This window comes from Halyomorpha halys, unplaced genomic scaffold (assembly GCF_000696795.3).
Source record: "Halyomorpha halys isolate HHAL.00 unplaced genomic scaffold, Hhal_1.1 Scaffold322.1, whole genome shotgun sequence".
NCBI classification, from domain to species: domain Eukaryota; kingdom Metazoa; phylum Arthropoda; class Insecta; order Hemiptera; family Pentatomidae; genus Halyomorpha; species Halyomorpha halys.
The window spans coordinates 85,672-92,966 of NW_027104705.1; positions in this window are offsets into that span (position 1 = coordinate 85,672).

Here is a 7,295-nt window from a genome sequence, read left to right on the forward strand (position 1 = left end):
GGTCCAGGTTGTGGATGGGGTGCACTGGTAGTCCGTTCAGCATCCCTCGCTGCATAGCTTGTGGCCAGGAGTTCAGCCTGTTCCCCCGACGTCAGGAGATCGTCGCCTGACTTGAGGTGCACACTTCGCTTCTTGTTGACGAAGGACCTCACGAGTCTCCAGTACTGGCGATGATCATCGTGTGCCCTCCGTAGTTGGTCATGCCAGAGCGAGGTCTTCCAGTCCCGCATGAGACTAGCTATCTGCCGGGTCATCGCATTGATTGCCGGCTTCAGGCTGTAGTCATGTGTGCGCTGGTAGATGTTGCGGAGGTTGTTTCGCTGACCGATGAGGGCGAGAATGTGCTTTGGCATCCCCAGGATTACTTTTGAAACATTAGCTTAAAACGGGAAGACGGGATAGTATTTAATCCAGCAATATTTAAAATGCGGATGAAAATGAAAAACGGCGTGAAACCTACAACTCCCGCTAACTAACTATTATAACGTTTATCTTCGTAGGAGTCGTAGTTTTTATGATATTTGACAAAATAAATTTACTAAATGTTTATTTATATTTGTTCGGACAGACTTTTTGGATTTATGAAAAACTATATCTCGAGAACCATTAGACGAATAGTTGTCTGCCAGCACTCAAATTAAAGGTAGTTTAATGAGCTATAATGTAAAATTTCAATTTAAAATTGCATTGAAAGTAATCGTAAAGATTGTAGTGTAAAAGGCAGCACATCGAGAGAGAGAGAGAGAAATACTTTATTCGTCTATGCTGCCTAAATATATCAGGTTGCTATCTCATACAGCATACTTATCAATCCGTAATCGGATATATATAAATTACACATAATTACATGGTATAATAAGATATAAAGAAAACAATTTTTTTTCCCTACAGTTTCCTTTTGCAATCAATTTCGGTCTATACACCAAGTTCAAATATTTCAATTCATTCCTTTTTTCTTTCCCTTTTCTGTTCCTTCAATTTCACCATTTCTCAATTTTTTAATTCACCCAATCAACAAATTCGCTGCGGAATTCACCCTCCTAGATCCTCTTCAGTGACCCGCTAAACAAATTCAATATTAGACGGCAATGTGAGATCAGATCATCATTCATAGTCACAGCAGTAGATCAGTTTACCAAAAACAAACAAATAGATACATTTTACGAGAATAAGACTAACACATAGATTCAAAGGAAAATATAATAAAAAACCGGTTACAGGAAACACTTGAATGGATAAATAAGTTTAAAAAAAAAAAAAATTACAAATCTCCTACCATGTGATAGATAAATGCTCATGGGACAAAATAGTAGGACACTCCTTAAGGGTTAATTTTCAACAGGATGGTGTCTAGTATCTTTGCTTATTTCCAAGATCTATCGATAGAGCAAAAGACAGATTGCAAAATAATGTTGGCATACCGACACCTTACTTGGAGAGTCCAGGAAGCAGCAAGGACACCGCCTGCCTTCTATATTGTGACCTCAAGCATTTAATAAACATTAATCTCTCTTGACGAACCTCTTCTCTATTATTCTCCAGTTGCCGGAAAGTCGTTATAGAATCATTTATTATCGATGTGAGCTTGATCGATTACATTGTCTGCATGACAAGACCTGTAAATTGAACAGTATACGGGCTGTTCCATGGTTAAGCTTGCTATCAGAAAATACGAATTAAGGATCTCAAAACAAGAAAAACGTTGGCTATGAAGGTATGTTCTTTAATGTTTTGTTTTGAATATATTCACAATGACGTCCATCCAAACTCAGATCTACGAAATCAATCAAGGGCGCGCCCAGGATCAAAACTAGAAGGAATCGAGCCATAGTCAATCACGTTGTGACATTTCCGCACAGAAAAGGCAAATGATACCAAAATTTTAATAAAGGTATATATAATTATTGTAGCTCTTTAGTAGTTATTAAAATTAGTATTTACTAGAAAAATAAATATTTTTTATTAAATTAATAATTATTTTCTTTTCCAGGTAGGGTGGGGGCAGCTGTTTAATCGAGCAATATTTAAAAAGCGCCTGAAATTGGAAAACGGCAAGAAACCCTCCACTCCCGCCCTCCGCGGTAGCCTTACTTATCTGACTTCTCAAACAGACAATTATAGCGAGAAGGTTGGTCGATGTATGATATGTCACAATCCCACAAGAGGAGATCGTAACACAAAAAAAGGGCAATCCAACCCTGCCGGACCCTCCCCACCAAGACCACTAGGAAGCGACGGTCAAGTATTACTTTTTGGAACATTTGCTTAAAACGGGAGAAAAGGAGACTTTAAAATAGTTAAATATTTAAAAAAATTAAACAATTAAACTCATAAATAGTCTCCGCCCATTTGTATTCTGTTTTTCCGACGCGTAAATATTTTGAATAAAAAAGCGTCTGAAATTGGAAAACGGCGTGAATACACTCTATCGCTGTATATCGTGATTGAACGATTCGGTAACAAAATAAAACTAAATGAAAGTTGATGGGTTTGTATTTTTGGCATAACACCGACGATATATGTACATACATAGATATGTGTATATATTCTCAAAATAGAGTTCATATTAACGCTCAACTTTTTTCCTTTATGCATTCTACTGTTTGTCAGGAAGTTACAAAGGAATCAAGATGTAATATGAGATAGCAAAAAAAAAAAAATGCATATAAAAATAAAACAATGGTTGATAAAGAATATTTCATGTTAAAAATAACAGTTTGTAACATCTGATAAAATTTATTAGACCTTGGCAGTATGCTGTGGGAATACTGATCTCTGCTGCACTCCCAGCTCTCGCGGCTTCTGGACTTCTTCAACAATTAAATTATTGTACGAACCAGTGCTGCCGTCTATAGGACCCTCTAGTTCAAAGGATCCTGTACATGTCTAACTGTCTTATATTATATATATATATATAAGAGAGTTGTCGAATCTTTGTCCTCGATAGACTTGTTATTACAATTGATTTACAGGAGGTGTTTTTCTAAATTTGTCCACAATGAACTTATAAATCACTGGACCGATTTACTTGGAGGTTATTTTTTTTTTAATACTAATTTTCATTACTAAAAAATCGTTTACCACACTTCCATATGTCATTCGGTCTGTTTGCGTGCATTTTTTTTTCAAAGCTTTCCTTTTCGCTATGGGAATATTTAAAGCTAATAAAATCACTGAAAAAAAAATATTTTGATGAAAATTGAGAGTTTAATATGATAATATGTGGATTTTTTTTTACTCCAAAAAAATTTTACCAATTTCCCAGTCAGTCTCAGTTGCTTGGATATAGTACTAATATTGAAGCACAGTGAGTGATTTTGTTTCAAAACTATATATGTTACAAAATCTTAATGATACTGATTATTACTATTATTATTATCTTTACTTAAACTACTGCAAAGTCTGGTGTAAATTGGTTGAGTAATGTTGAATCTATTAATATTTAAAAAAAAAAAAAATTATGATTGCAACTTTATAGCATGTTTTGGTTCAATTTATGTTACAAAACATAATAATAAAGCATTTTAAAATGTTTAATATTAACTAAAAAAGGTAATAAACTTTATGAAAACATCGATTTTTTCAATAAATAAAATCCTCAAATTTACAGTGTATAGCAATGATACCAATCGATATGCCATTTATTATAACCTTTCTTTCATGAGATGCTAAAAACTAATGACATCGAATAAATTGGATCATTTTATGTCACCAAATCATTAAAATAAAATATACGTGTAGGTTTAATTTAATTAAATATATAAATTTATAACAAATTATCCATTGGGTTCATTAAATCTATATACAACAAATATAGCAATAGCGAAGTATTGCCGGGTCACCTAGTCTAATATATAAAATGAATATTTGTTTGTTGGTACTTTATGCACTGCCATACCGTTTATCTCATTGTCATGGGGCTTTTTGCTAACTGTTCAGGATTTCCCCGTAAAGGTTATAGGGAAGGTTATAGGCTGTTCCGATTTTTTTTTTATAAAAAAAATTATTAACAAAATTAAGCATTCATGGTTTATTATATGCCAATTAATTTGTCTCTTTCTGAAGAATAAACCTTTTATAGAATAAAATTCTTTTTTTAAACTAAGAAATAATAAAATTCTTCTTCTATGGAATGGCGACCAGTGATACGAACGCTGTTTGCTTAAACGGGAACAGAAGAATTTAAGATGGTTAAACCCCTTCCGCCCTCTATGTAGCCTTAATTATCTGACTTTTCAAACAGACACTTATAACGAGTAGGTTGGTCGATGTACGACATGTCGCAATCTCACAAGAGGATATCATAACACAAAAGGCCATTCTTCCCGGTCGGACCTGCCCCACTAAGACCTCCAGGGCCCTGTTTCATAATGAAAGGTAATAGTATTAGTTCATAGGTCAAGTGTGGAAACTAGTGTGGTAATAATACTAATACTTATTTTTTCATGATAGGGATGACTATTAGTGATATTACAGGAATTGAAAAATACTAAACAAGTTACTATTGTACAAGTCAGTGTAATTGTATTAAAATAAATCTACAAGACTAATAGTATTAGTTTGAACTTTATTAAGAAACAGGGCCCAGGAAGCGACAGTCCATTATCACCATAAAACGGGAAGATGAGACTCTAAGATCCGTATCCAAGCAAGATCCGTAAATTCCTACTCCCTACATACTTCCTCATTATCCGTTCTTATCTCTCCGACAGACTGTTTTAAGTAAATTACAACGGCGCTTATTCGTTCCTATTCCGTCAGTCTGCTGGTGTACCTCAGGGTAGTATCCTTGGTCCTATCCTTTATACAGTTTTCACAGCTGACATCTCAACCCATCCTAACACTATCCTCACCACGTATGCCGATGACACAAGTCTATTGTCAGTGAACAATGATCCTTACATTGTATCCCAAACCCTCCAATCCCACATCACCACCCTTGATGAATGGTGCCAAAACTGGAGGATTAAAATTAATTCCAATAAATCCCACCAAATCACATTTACCCTTTAGACAAACGGTCTAAATTGCCAATCTATTACAAAAGACTGATCTACATGACTATTATAAGGCCTATCTGGACATACGGAGTTGAGCTATGGGGCTCCACTAAACCATCTAATTTCTCTCGAATCCAATCCTTACAGTCCAAAATTCTTTGTAAAATCGTTAATGCTCCTTACTTTGTCACAAATCAAATCATCCATCAGGACCTCAATGTCCCCTATCTTGCCGATTTGGCCAGAACCAGATACCATTACTTCCATGGAAAACTTCCCAACCACCCAAATCCACTTGTTTCTAACCTGGTTTCTCCTTCATTACCTAATTATCCTCCTCTGTCTGAAAAGAAGATGGCCTCGGGATCTTCTCCTCTAGAAATGTTATTGGAGTTCTATCAATGGGTAGATTCTCCACATGTTTGTGTCATGTCACTATGTCACCTACAGCAAATTTACTTGTTGTATATATGTGTACACAGTTGTAAATAACAATAAATAAATGATTAAAAAAAAACAATTATTTTAGGTAATATATACATGACAAAGAAAACTCCCTCAAAGAAGAAAACGAATATCAACTTTTTCACATCTAAAAAATCTTTTCCACACTTTGATAGGTCAGTCGGCCTGATTTTTTTCAATATAGTACTAATATTTATATTGTACTAACATAGTGAGCATATTCATTTTTTTCCGAAGAATAAGAAAAAATTATTAATGATTCCGGTTAAGGGTTTGGGAAACCAATGCCATCCCAAATATTGGTTCTATGTAACCATATCATAAAACTAAAGTGTACGTAAATGTTTAATTTTAAGGAAGACAATAATTTATATCAAACTATTAATTATGATCATTAAATATTCATCAAATAGCGAAGCATTGCCGGGTCAGCTGGTAAGATCATATTATAACAGTTTATTAACAAAAACAAAAAAACCGACTAAAACGAGTTCTAATTGGAGTTCTGGCAATGGTCAGATTCTCCACTCAAGTTGAGAGTTTGCGGCTTTAGCGCACTTGCTCAGCCTCCACTGGCTCATTACCAGTGATGTGGCGAGAGGGATGCGCTGGGATCTTTTGAGCTCTGCTCTACCCCTCACACGTGGGGGATAGAGTGGGCTCAGGGATCTTCAGGTCGATTGAGTAAATATTATTTTATCATTATTATATTTTATTTATTTATTTTTCATACAGATAGTTTGATTATGTTCATCTCGTTTATTCTTTTGTTTGTATATATTTTCAGAGAGTTGTTTTTTTTTTGTTTTTTTAATTTTTTTTTAAATTTTATTTTTTTTATTTTAGTATGTATGAGATCATTCATCACTATTACCTATTGCCCACAACTGTGTGGCAGATTGTAATATCTATCAATCAAAAAAAAAAATAACGAGTTCTAAGAAAGTAAGTATGAGATATCTGTTCATGGCCAGGTGAGAAAACCAATTTAATTTAATGGAGTATTATTTATGTTCATTATCCGAACTACAATACGATTGCAATGATTTCGTTGTAACTTGTCATTAGGGGACCATTAATATCAGGACAAGGTAACAGTGATGGATGTTAGAGCTCAAAGAAAATAGCATGTATATGTTTTCAAATATTATTTCATACCTTCGTGTAGTCAAGGGCAAGCTATAACAATGTTGTCAATCACTCTCCTTCCTGAAGGGATTGTCAATCTGATTGATGCAAATCCAAGAATAGCCATAAACCTGTTCTACACTTTTTTTATTTTATTTATTTATTTAATGGAATTTACAACTGTACAAATAATAAATACAATAAGTAAATCTGTGGAATGTTTTATTTACACATGAAAATCTTAGGAAGGAACCACCCGTTGGTGGTACTTCAAGCATTAATTTAAATTAGAAGGTCCCGTGGCCATGTTTTTTTCAGACGCCTCAGAGGATTATCAGGGATTGTTAAGGATGAAAGATTAAGAATTAATGGGTTAGGATGGCTAAGGAGTTTGGAATGAAAAGAAGCATATCTGTTTTGGGCCAAATCTGGAACGAATTGAATGTTAAGGTCTTTGTGGATGGGTTTATTTGTAACGTATCAAGGATTTTGGATTGTAAGGATTGGATGCGGGAGGAATTGGATGGTTTGGTGGAGCCCCAGAGCTCAATTCCATATGTCCAAATTAGTCTGATTATCGTAATGTATACTAATTTTTTTGTGGTGAATGGGAAGTTTAGAGCGTTTGTCAAGTAAGTGTTGTAGCAATCGGAATCTACGAGCAGTTTCTTGTCGTTTCAGTCTTTTGTGGGGATTCCAAGT